Below are 12414 nucleotides of genomic sequence, written 5' to 3' on the forward strand. Positions count from 1 at the left end.
GTAATGTCATCCTGAGTCTACAAATGAGGCAAATGACACTCAGGAGTTTTTAAGGAACTAGCACACAGTCTCACAGTGAAAACTTGCAGACAATATAGGGGAAAAAAAAAAAAACTAAACTAAGTCTCTTTTCCCACCCACCTCCAAATACCAGCAGGCAACTCATTTCTCAAACTCTTCACCCCCAAGAAAGACCTGAGAACTTTTTTTTTTTTTAATTTAAGAACAAAAAGGTCAGAGAGTTAAAACACAGTATCAGTCTCTTCCGAGACTGTGGTTAAAATCCACGATCATGAAAGAGTTAAAACTCTGCACTGTTTAAGAACAATCAGTTGACCTTTAAATATGCTGGTTTGAATCCAATCACCTTTCAACAAGCATGAAATCTGGCACAAAGTGTACTGACACACACCAATTATTTTCATAGTGTACATGACTGAGCTCACAATGTCCTGTTTAGAAAAAAGAATTAATGTTCGTTTTCCAAAAGCCAGACATAGAGGCTGGTTGTCTCTGTTGTTAGGATTATCCTTTGGTAGCTATCTCCAAAGGTGCTATTAGAGAAGGCCTAACAGAAAAAGAACAGTTTTTTAAAGAAAATAACTTTTTCATCTTCTCTAAGTTCTGTTCTATGAAATGATTTTGCCCCACTTTTTAACATCGAAAGTAAAAACTCCTGGGAAATAATTCATTTCTATGCCCAGTTAAGAACTTCACAGATCTGTTTAAGAGAAAAACTATCCCTCCCAGGCAAAGGGTGAAATGCCCAGTCCTACTCTGAGCAAATGGATTAAAATGCAGAGATTCAAAAGCAATTGTTGAGTGCCTGCTCCTTAAAATCATTCTTTGCTTTTCAAAAGTGATTTCCCTGAGGTTCTTTTAAGTGGTGATATTTCCTCATGCCTTCGAAACAGAAGTGAGTTTATAAAAGCTTATAAAAGCTGTCTTGGGCTCTTTAAGAACATATTGCCTGGCTGTTTTGGGGCAACGCGCAGAGGTAGGAGCCCTCTGTGGAGGACTGTGCCTGGCAGTCAGGGAGGGAGCTTCCGGTCAATTCCAAGACTATGTTCTTTATCGCCTCCATTACTCTCTATCTCCAGATGCCCTTTGTGTCTCATCCCACCCCATTCCCATCAGACGGTTACATGTAATGCTAACCCCACACCTCAACCATATTCAAGACCAGATGTGTTTTTTCTTTGTTTAATCCTTTGCCTGAGGACCTACTCTTCTGAGGTTCCTTCCCAAATCTCGGCATCATCCTCTGTCAGCATTCCACTCCAGGGACAAACTTCTGCTGACCATGCCCATGTTTGCCAGGCCCTCCTTGCCACAATATTTGACTTCCCTCATTCACTCCCTGTCATCTGTGAGTCCAGAAAAAGAACCATCAGGATCTCATAGCAACATGGGCAGTGGCCCCAGGCGGGTGTCCAGATCACCATCACCCACCAGGCACTTCTGCTTGGGGATCAAGGGAGGGGCTTGGTTCAGGAGAGGGCACCGTACAGCTTGAGCACTGCTCACGGACCACATCAGAAAACACCCAGCAGCCTGAGGCCCTGGCAGAGAAGACCCCTTGCAGTCTCCTATCAGTACAACTTGGTTACGGGGATAGTCATGGGGACTCCTCCAAAATCAAAGGACCCTTCTGAGCCCGGGATGAGCGGGATCATTCCACAGATGTGCCAGGCAAAACAGGCAACCAAGACTTCCACAGGCCTTACTCCCTGCCCCTGTCCTATTTCTTGTTTCTTCCTAAGAACCAGAGCTCTCTTTCTCACTTCTGCTAAGTAGCCACCAATTCCCATCCCATTTTCCTACCTCCAGAACTAATTATGTGTTAAAGTCTAAATATAATCATCAACCCCAACTCACAACTGATTCCCCACCCCCCTTTGCCTTGCCAAGATGTGGAGGGCAGGGAAATGAGGGCTATTACCAGCTTAACAACTAACAGAGACACTCCTGTCACCTGAATACAGGTGTGAATCACCATCGGGCCCACATTTGACTTTTGTAGTTTTACTCCTTGCAGCAGACAGGGACTCCCCTGGTCACATCACCCTAATATCTGTGACACCAAAAAAGACTCCAAGCCCTTTATGTGTAAAAAATTGCATGGCCATGTATCTACTTAACATTTTCTATTTCATTAAGCAGGGCACACGATTCTGTGGTGGATGAGAGCTGCTCAGGATTCCCAAGCCAGCCACCACTTCCTCTCCTTTGTCAGCACCGTGCACACCCCAACCCCCACCAGAAAAAGCAGTGTGGCCATGAGAAAAATCAAGCATGAGAGACCTGAAGACAGAAGACTGAGAATTCAGTCTCAGTGTTGTTTTTAACTGAGTAATTTTGGCCAAGTCACTACAAATCACTTAAACCTCTGAGATCTGCCTCCCCCACCCTTTCACACTAGCAGGTAAAATGTTCAGACAGAAAAACCTCAAGAAGATACATACACCAAAATAGAGTAACCTTACGATCTGTCAAAGGGAGGAGCTGCTGTCATGTCCCAATGTGGTGAAGAGCTCCATCTGAGTGTCAAGTTTTGAGGCTCTGATGGGCCTGTAGCCCAAAGTTCTCAGCAATCCCATTTCACCCCTGTGGTGTAAAGACCAGAGCAGCTGAAGGAGAGACTTCGAGAGTGGGGTGAGACAAACACCCCACCCCATGAACTTACTTTATTCCCATGGCACATCAACTTCAGCAGAAAATTCCAGCTTTGTGTTTGCCGCCTGGTCCCACTTGAATGGGAAGTTCTGCTGAGGCCCAAAATAGAAAACAGGAAGTCAGCAGAACTGATTCTCTTAAGTCTCAAATGCAAAGCAATGCACTCAGTATGGATGAGAATTACAGTGAGGCGTAAAGTGCCTTTTTAAAAGGAGATCACATGGCTACTGTGTACAAAAGACATCTACTCCAGGGAAGAAAGGAGCCATGCCTCAACTTCCTTCTTTCAGAAAGGAGAGAGGCAGAGGTGGATTGACAGTGAGGTAAAGACTGCCCAGGGTGTTTTATCAGAACCAACTGCCACTGAAAATAACAAAGTGCCTACTTTGATGCTCAGACGCTATTCTGAGCTGGTTCTTCTGAAGACACTTTTCTCCAACGGAGCAGTTACTGAAGTGGCTCCCCTCCCAACTTCCTGATCACTGTTCACTGTATCACTAATTTCTTAGGGCCCCACATTCGAAACTTACAAGTTGGCACTCCAAACTCATCCCCAAACGTGCTCCTTCGGGGAGTTTCTGGCAAATATAGACAGCTCCATCTCGTTGCATTGGACACAAATAAGCCAGTTCCATTGCAGTTCGACTCTGATTTGCCACACCGGGCCATTCCCTGAGCCATCTCTGGTCTGAATCCTTTGTACCCCAGTCTTTCCACCTGCTCTCTTTTATAAGACTGCCAGGTGAATTTTGGCAACATGCGCTTTCCTCCCATTATGCCCCATCTCCCAGGTCTGCTTCCCCAGTGCCCAGTGATAAAATTTAACTTAGTCGTGAGTGTTCTCACCCTATCAACCTGGCTCTGGTGGTGTGTTCGACGAGAGGTGCCCGAGCTGGCATCAAGTGGATTGGGTAAGAACCTATCTTCAGTAAGCTTCACCACAGTGATTCACTCTGAGAACGTGAGCAAAGTAGGAAACCTCTCTGCACCACAGTTTCCTCATTTGTGGAATGAGGATACTAGCCCCCATCTAGTGATGAAGGATCAAGTGGGTTAACACATACAAAGTCACCAGAGCGGGTTCTGGTAAGAAGAGTAATTAATTCTTATGGAGCGCTTCCCACATGCCAGGCTCTGTTCTGACTGCTGTGCACGTTTTTATGCAGGTATTATGTTATCCTCACTTTGCAGAAGAGGAAATTGAGGCAAGAGAAAGTGAAGTCACTAAAACCACATAATGAATCAGTAGGAGAGCCAGCACTTGAATTCAAGCAGTCTGACTCCAGACGCCGAACATGGAATTCCTCGTTTTACTGCCTCTCCTGAGGCAACCTGTCCTTCCCTCCTGCTTGCACTGGCTAACACTGCCCACACATCCACCCTAGTCCTCCCCTCTGTCCAAGCTTTGTCCCACATTCCTGTTGCCCCGGAGGGACACCATGTTGCACTCTCTCTCCAGTCTCACCTGGCGTCTTCAAAGAAGTGACTCTATTTTCTCTACAATCAAGTATACCACCCTCTCCTCTTTGTATCTTGCCCCCACTTATGCATCAGCTTGTAACTGCTATCCAGTTCTATCATCTATTTCCAGAAACTCCATCAGAAAAAATGGACCACATCCCCAAATTCCAGCATGTCACCCCAAGAAACATGTTATTTCCACTAACCCCTAGCTGCTGTTACCAAGCCACGTCTCCCGACTTCCATTCATTTATCCAGCAAATATTTACCACACATCAGCCATGTCTGTTTCAGTACATGAACATTACATGGGCCCTGTCCTCTCGGATCTCACAGGCAAATGAGATCAATGTTTATATAGACAACTTTAACAAGTTGTGATAAGTAGGCAACACATGCTGTTAATGGGTCCTTGCTCATGCATCCTCTATGTCAGACACTCAGGCTACCACGCTGCCCCTTCCTTTTCATCTCCACGGCCACCCCGTGGTTCACTGCTCCCTACCTTATTCCTCAACTACTGCAACCCCCTCCCAACTTACCTCCCTTATTCCTCAGAACCAGCCCACCCACCTCCTGCTGCCAAATAACCTGTGTGGTCACGCTCATATTTAAGGAGTATACACATTGATAAACTGAGCGCAAGGCCCTGATCCTGGACAATGCCCGGTTCCCTTTCGCATACATGCGCTTTGCCTCACATACCACACCTAAGAGAGACTTCCTGCAGTTCTAAAAAATCATTCACCTTCCTTTTTCCTTTTGTGCCCTTTGCCGACCATCTCAATCTGTGAGCTTATCTTTCTCTCTGAAGCTCAGATGCTGCTACTAGATTCAGGAGAAGTCACCTCCTCCATGAAGCCTCCTCTGCTTCTCCCATAAGGTGTGATGGTACCTGATTTGCTAAAGTCATGCATTTGGGTCTCCTTTATGGCACTTTACCTGTACCATGCACTAGAGTCACTGACACATTTTTCCTTATGGCCTCTTATCTTCAGAACAATGCTTTGTCCTTACGATCTTTGTCCATACAGCACCCAGCAGATTGTCTCAAACATAACAGGTGCTGAATGAATAATGAATATGCTCTTTAGTCTTTTTATGTGATATTGTGAGAGGAGCATCTCATAAGGACAAAGGAAAAAACCTGGTTTTTTTCTTTTTTATTGTTATCATCTAATCATTTATACAACAAATCTTTTTTTTAATTTTTTGAATGTTTATTAATTTTGAGAGAGACAGAGCATGAGCGGGGAAGAAGCAAGGAGAGAGGGAGACCCAGAATCTGAAGCCGACTCCAGGCTCTGAGCTGTCAGCACAGAGCTCCACACGAGGCTCGAATTCACGAACCGTGACATCATGACCTGAGCCGAAGTTGCATGCTTAACTGACTGAGCCACCCAGGTGCCCCTATCCAACAAATCTTTCACCCCTAGGCAATATGCCAGGTATAAGGAGTACAAAAAACAAACAACAAACAAACCCTGACACAAAGGCCTGCACTCAATAAACATACATTCTCTTTCAGGGCCATTGGCACCAATTACACATAAAATAATAAGATACATGCAAAATAATATGAGCTCCCAAGTTATGGCAACTCTGCCACCAACTAGGTGGGTGACCTTAGGCAAGTCAGACTCAGTGAAGGAAGAGTTGGTAGGTGTTAAATGAAAACTCATAGGCTGTCCATTAATTGAGGATTTTGTTGTATGGCATGCTTTGCTAAGGGATGGTACTTCCTAGTAAGTGCCAGTATATTTGCAAAAATTATTCATGCTAATTAATTCTATGGAAATCGAGTAGGCAGCAAGTAAGGAAAGGTAAAAACCAGCAGCTGTAATTGATAATTAGTGAGAAAAATAAATTATAAATGCTTCACCAGCACAACCACAGAAGTGAACCAGTGACATTCAAGGCCATGAAGTTTAAGGTGGTACTGGTGGCTGGGCTCCTCCACCAGCAGACATATGAAGGCTACTGTGAGATGCCCCTCCTCCTCCAAAACCCCCAAAATGGATATTCAATTACCTTCCAACGGTTCATGATTTCAACTATGTAAAAATTAATAACCAGAATGAAAATATATTTTGTCACCTTAAAGAGAGTCAATGGCTGCCAGATAAGCAGAACTTATCTTCTGGTACAATTGAAAACACATCTTCTTACAAAATGACTCAACACAGAATGGTTATCACTCACATTATCATAGAAAAGTGAGGCCACAGTGGCAAACACAGGCAGTGCATAAAACATGCAGGTCATTTAAGAGACTCCTCCAGGCCCAATTCTGTGCTCATTAGGCCTGGTTACTGACGGATTTGCTATAAGGTCGATCAATAGAATCGGATGAACCAGCTGATGAGCACTTTGGTTTCCGGGACAGTTGTCTTTGTCACCAGAAATATGTTATTCTTCTTGACCACATGAGTCTCATTAGCTAATTAATGTGACTTCTCACCTAAGAAGCAGATGCACTCTCAGTAAACTCAAACCAAATCAAGTTTCTGAACTTGGTCTAAACCTTAGACCTTGGAAAATGCTGCTGCAAAGACACCTTGCTAAGGCTCCAGAAACACAACCGGATGCCCTTGTGTTAGAGGTCTACTTCCCCCTCACACATAACATGTACCCTGTCTGTAAACTCTTCTAGCTGTTACTTAAACTAGGTATGGACCAGGTTTCCTTTTCCTTATGCATCATGGAGCTTAGTTTGGAGCAACCCTCTGGTAAGCTGGAGAGGTGCTCTCCCCAGGGCTCCCATATTCTACCACCAGTATTTCCCACATGGAATTGGAAACATGTGTGTGCAAGTCAGCCTCCCTCTGTGAAATGGGCAAGGACTTCTTTTTGCTCATCTCTGTATCCCCACACTTGGTGCTTGGCACGTTCAAAGTATTCCGTCAATGGTTGAGAATCACGCCATCACTCAGTATCATCAAGAACTTACTGAGGATTTATACGTTCAAAATTCTGAACTACAAATGGTATGGCTCCTATCCTCAAGCAAAATCAATGAAAAACTTAAACTTTGAACCATGATTTGGTCGTAGGTATGGGCCTTTATCAAAGAAAAACAACTCAGCAACCCAGAAGTAATTTCTACACAACATATTCTCTTTCTCCCTTTCTCAAACACTGTTGAAGGGACTGTTGCTTGGTGCAGAGCAGCGATTCACGAAGACCCCTTCTTTTCACAGTCTTACTTCACCTCACACAAGCTCTTTCATGCCCCTTTCTTCTTCTGATGCTCCCCACAAAACACCTGTTCTAGATCTTGTCCTCAGAGCTCACTCCTTCTATCCCTCCATCCTTCCCCTTAATTCTGCATCACAACGGCCCAAGAGAACTGGTTTGATAGTATCAACCTTGTTTGAAATGTAGATAAGAAAAAGAAAATGAGTAAGCAAAACCAGAAGCATTCTTCATAGACAGTGAAAGAACACCTTGAAACTATCATACATTAAAAATGTTGGCCTGTTTAAATACAGATACAACTGAACAAGCAATGGTCCAAAGAAAAGAGTTTACATTTTTTAAGCACCCACAGTGTTAAGAGACTTGTGAAACTTAATCACAAAGTATTTATTGAGTACCTACTCTAAGAACTGCTTTGGAAAAGGATGTGGTGTTGGGGTACCCAAGACTATCCCTACATTCAGACATGTACCACATGAACTCACAGAACTCGGCTTATTGTTATTACAGCTAAGGTTTTGTACAGCAATATACTAAGGATACACAGCCTATCATAGGGAGAAAAGACTTAGGGCAAGCCTGGAGGACTCCATATACAGACTTCCTTATGCTCTCTCCTTCCCATGAGAAGTCACAGATACAATGTATCCTCCAGCAACAGAAATGCAGCAACACGTGTACAATGATTCAGCCTAGGGAAGCTCCTTAGAGACTTAGTGCCTGGGGTTTTTACTGAGGACTGGTCATGTAGGCACTCTCTGCCTAGCACATTATCATTTTTTTTAACATTTATTTTTGAGAGAGACAGAAAGAGAGAGACAGGGGAGGGGCAGAGAGAGAGAGAGAGAGACACAGAGTCCGAAGCAGGCTCCAGGCTCTAAGCTGTCAGCACAGAGACCGACACAGGGTTCAAACTCACGAACCATGAGATCATAACCTGAGCCGAAGCCGGACGCTTAACCGAATGAGCCACTCAGGCACCCCTAGCACATTAAAAATTCCCGACTCCCAGAGGGAAGCAGTGTTCAAGCATAAATTGTATTTTTGCACAGAACTCCAGGCACAATGAACCATAGCTGTGAACCAGCACAGTGAACCAGCACTCAGAAAAGCAGGTCCCTAGATACCAGCCAAGAGCCAACCTTGCCATCAGTCCTTTTTAAGGGTAGCAGTCTGAGGTCTCCTATGTTCACTCTTTTCTGCAGAGATACAAACACCAAGTTCGTGCCCTTGAGGCAAATAACATTTAGAGAACTAAGATGTATACCTTAAACAGGCAGAGCCCCACAGTAGATGCAGCATGCTAACACAAAAGCAACATTTCCCAAAATGTACTCGAGACCACCTTTATCACAATCACCAGGGTGTTGGTCAGCCTACTGGCTAGAGCTCAAAGCATCCAAAGCAGCTGAAGGATGGAACATGAGTCAGATCCAGGAGTTCTGGTGAGATTATAGAAAACCCTGGATACCACCATGAGAAATTTGAATTTGATTTCATGGCCACGGGACACCAGTGATTATTTATTTTTTCTTCACCAACTAATTATAACATCAAAGCAACACTGTTTGAAGACGCATTATGTAGAAGAGAGTAAAAGGGGAGGAGACCGTAGGCCAAGAAATCAGAACTTCAAAGGAAAGAAAATGATCATAACTGATACCAGGGGCCATGTGCTAGGAGTTAAGACACTGGCCAGGTGCATCCATTCTTGTGTTGGCCTTCTATGGTAGGTACTACTATCCCCATTTCACACATAAGCTTGCTTGATGGCACACAGTGGATTTGAACCTGGATAGTGTGATTGCAGCACTCAGGTGCTTACTCAGTATCCAACAGAAGACATGCACCAACACAACGTCAGGATAACAGCAAAGTGGTGAGCCAGTGCCCATAGCGAGGAAGTGATCATGCAAACTTCTATTATCTCATCCTTTCCTCCCTTTGGATGCCTTCTTCTTAGATGATAGAGAGAAAGACATCTTCCAAAATTGGTAGAAGACAGAAAGAGAAAGGTAAAACCCGAAGTGGTCACATTTTTCTGAATTGGAGGTGAAAAATCAGTAGGAGTCACAGCTGCTTCTTGACTCAGGTAGATAGTAAGAAACCAAGTGTTGGGGCTCCTAGGTGGCTCAGTCTGTTCAGCCTCCAACTTCAGCTCAAGTCATGGTCTCTTGGTTCATAGGTTCGAGCCCCACATTAGGCTCACTGCTAACAGCACAGAGCCTGCTTCAGATCCTCTGTACCCCCATCTCTCTCTGCCCCTCCCCGCTTGCACTCTCTTTCTCAAAAATAAATAAAACAAAAAAGAAACCAAATGCCATGTCACGTCTTGATTTAAAGCAAGGAGTGGACACTGTGGCATTTTTTTATCTTTAATATCTCAGAGATTTACACTATACAAATGCTCCTTCCTGTTTATTTCCTTCTGACATAATTCAACCCAAACATCACTTAATAACTGGACAATGCTCAAGACTTTGATTTTTAACACATCTAAAATTAACACTCCAGAATCATCACCAGCCTCATCAAGATTCATTTGTTGATCACCTGACTGCATAAAACGTTTTGCAGCTGCTAAAGCAAGACACCGACCCCACCGACTTCAGAGGACACAACACGGTAGTTTGCTTAATCGATAAATCTCTCTCTTGGTTCTTCATGAAACCCAGAATTAAGCAACAAGACATGACAAGCCACTGTTTATGGGGAATTAATCTGCTGCTTCAATTGACATTAAGCAGGAGGCCAAAGGCCATTAAAACAAGTTGAAATTAAAGCACCAAAATAACTCAGTCTTAAGACACCAAACTTGTCATGTTGGAAATGACTCTAAAATCTCTCTCAGCTATTAACACAACTTCTAAGCGAGCTGTCCACAACTTCCGCATTCTGATTCCCTATTAGCCCATTTCAACACTCAGAAGTATGGCTAAGAAATGACAAAGAGAAACAACTTGAACAAAACCCCCAACAGCTTTGACATCACCCCACAGGCCTGTGACATGTATTGTGCTATTGGGGAAAATTCTCTTCTCCTAAGGAGTCGTGGCTGCAAGAAGCTACATGCTTCTTTACTGTTAAAACATGGCAACAGGGTACAAAAGAAGATAGAACCTGCCCTCCAGGAGTTCACAAGGAAGATGGGGCAGATACAGCTTAAAAAACAATTCAAAGAGGCACAGGTAAATATGCATCAACAGCAGTAAAATCATGGGCCATGGAAATCCAACGGCCTCAAGATGAAGCCTGGCTCCACAAGTCACCGTCTTAATCAAGTTTAATAACCCTCCCTGTGCCTCAGTCTCCCCTTCTGAAAAACTAGCTGAATAATAATAATACCCACCTCATGGATTCTTGTGAATCATGAATAAGAAAACATAGAATGCTCAGCACTTAAAAGGATATCAACAAATGTTAGCTGCTCTTATCACAGAATAGTTGTTTTTGTTTTTACTATTACTACTCCTCCTCCCACCATGGCTACTCCCATCCATGTTTTGCCCCATACCTTAAAGATAAGGAGGGTTCCAGGCTGCAGGAAGTGGTCCAGTTCTGAAGCAATCACTCATCTCAGGCAGGGAAGCTAGGAAGCTCATGGTTTGTGAGAAATGTCAAAGAAGGCTATTTCAGATGGAGGAGATGGCTGTAAAGAGGAGTAAGCATAGCCTGCATAAAAAGGATAAGTCTGCTTTAAATGGCTTCTTGAGCTGAGGAAAGGCACATGTTCACAGGTCATATGATTTTCCAAGCTGGAAAGTAACTTAGAAATCCTTAAGTCACTCAAAAAAAAAAAAAAAAAAAAAAAAAAAAAAAAGAAGAAGAAGAAGAAAGAAAGAAAAAAAGAAAAGGAAAAAAAGCAGCTCTTGGAAAGCCACAAAGACCTTATGCCCTCCTCTAGTGCTATTCGAAATTTTGGAATAAATTCAGTACAAAGAGGGGGGGGAGAAAACGATGGATCCAAGGGTACCTTGGAGGGAAAAAAAATTGTTTCTATTTTGAAAGAACCATATTCCTTGGCTGGATCATGTGGCAACAATGTTAACACTGAATGGGCTCGTTCACCACTAGCTTTCCTTCCTCATTTATGGGGAAAAAACCCCCCAGTGCCGGCTACTCTCATTGGCAAGCTCTTTTGCTGCTTTTTATTCAAATGCCCTAAGACACCTCCACACTGCCTCTGACACACCCCAAGACAAAAAGACCCTGAGGGTCAAGTGACTGGCTCTTAGCCACACAGATAGTTGATGATGGAGAGAAACAGGGATCCTGCTAACAGAGAGGAAGGTTCAGAGGAAGAGAGGAAACAGAAATGACAGTAAGGGCTTAGAATAACTTGCTGTGGGAAATCAAACGGCGTGAGCAACTACGTAGATCTGAGCAAAAGCCAGACTGAAGCAAAATGATTTTTAAGGAAAAGCATTTTTGCTGCTGTATGAAGTACACAATAAATTAACCCTGTCCGATTCCTTAGCTTGGCACCATTTGCTATCAGAACACAAAGTGAGATAGCAACACAGTATATGTAAAGGTAAAAACCAGGTGTAATACTTCTCAATTGAGAAAGTTTCCTTTTATAATTGGTGCCTAACCCATTCCAGGAAAAAGTTGAAATGAGGGTTTTTGTTTTTTGTTTTTCCACACCTACTTATAACAAACTTTGGCTCAGCGCATGATCTCGCGGTCCGTGAGTTCGAGCCCCACATCATGCTCTGTGTTGACAGCTCAGAGCCTGGGGCCTGCTTCAGATTCTGTGTCTCCCTCTCTCTGTGTGCCTCTCCCCCTCTCATGTGTGCGTACGTGCTCTCTCACTCTCTCTCAAAAATAAAAACGCATTAAAAAAAAGTTACCAGCTGAGTGCACAAGAGCTTGGACTTTTTTGGGTGTTCTCCAAGTCCAAAGTCGATGGAGTTCTGCTTCCCTTGGAAACGTCCTCTTGTTCTGGCAGCTTGAAAACATTTAGAATGCTCCTCACCTTATAGTTTCGTTTTAAGCAACTGGTGGCAGGGCATTTTCCAGGCAGAGTCCTCATTTTGGAGACCTTCCTTCCCAGTACAAGTGTGTGCGTACTGACCT

General features: G+C 43.7%; 1 long non-coding RNA gene across 2 annotated transcripts in view; it reads right to left on the reverse strand.

Annotated features, from left to right (window-relative positions):
• Positions 1 to 11450, reverse strand: part of LOC128314904 (uncharacterized) — a 478400-nt gene extending 466950 nt beyond the window's left edge. Inside the window, exons 1-2 of one of the 2 annotated variants that reach the window (XR_008297222.1) lie at positions 10850 to 11450; positions 2687 to 2765 (exon numbers count right to left, since the gene is read on the reverse strand). This is a non-coding gene — a long non-coding RNA (uncharacterized LOC128314904). The remainder of the gene's footprint in view (positions 1 to 2686; positions 2766 to 10849) is intronic. The other variant, XR_008297284.1, reaches the window with a different exon arrangement.
• Positions 11451 to 12414: the final 964 nt, after the last annotated feature.

This window comes from Acinonyx jubatus, chromosome A1 (genome assembly GCF_027475565.1).
Source record: "Acinonyx jubatus isolate Ajub_Pintada_27869175 chromosome A1, VMU_Ajub_asm_v1.0, whole genome shotgun sequence".
NCBI lineage: Eukaryota > Metazoa > Chordata > Mammalia > Carnivora > Felidae > Acinonyx > Acinonyx jubatus.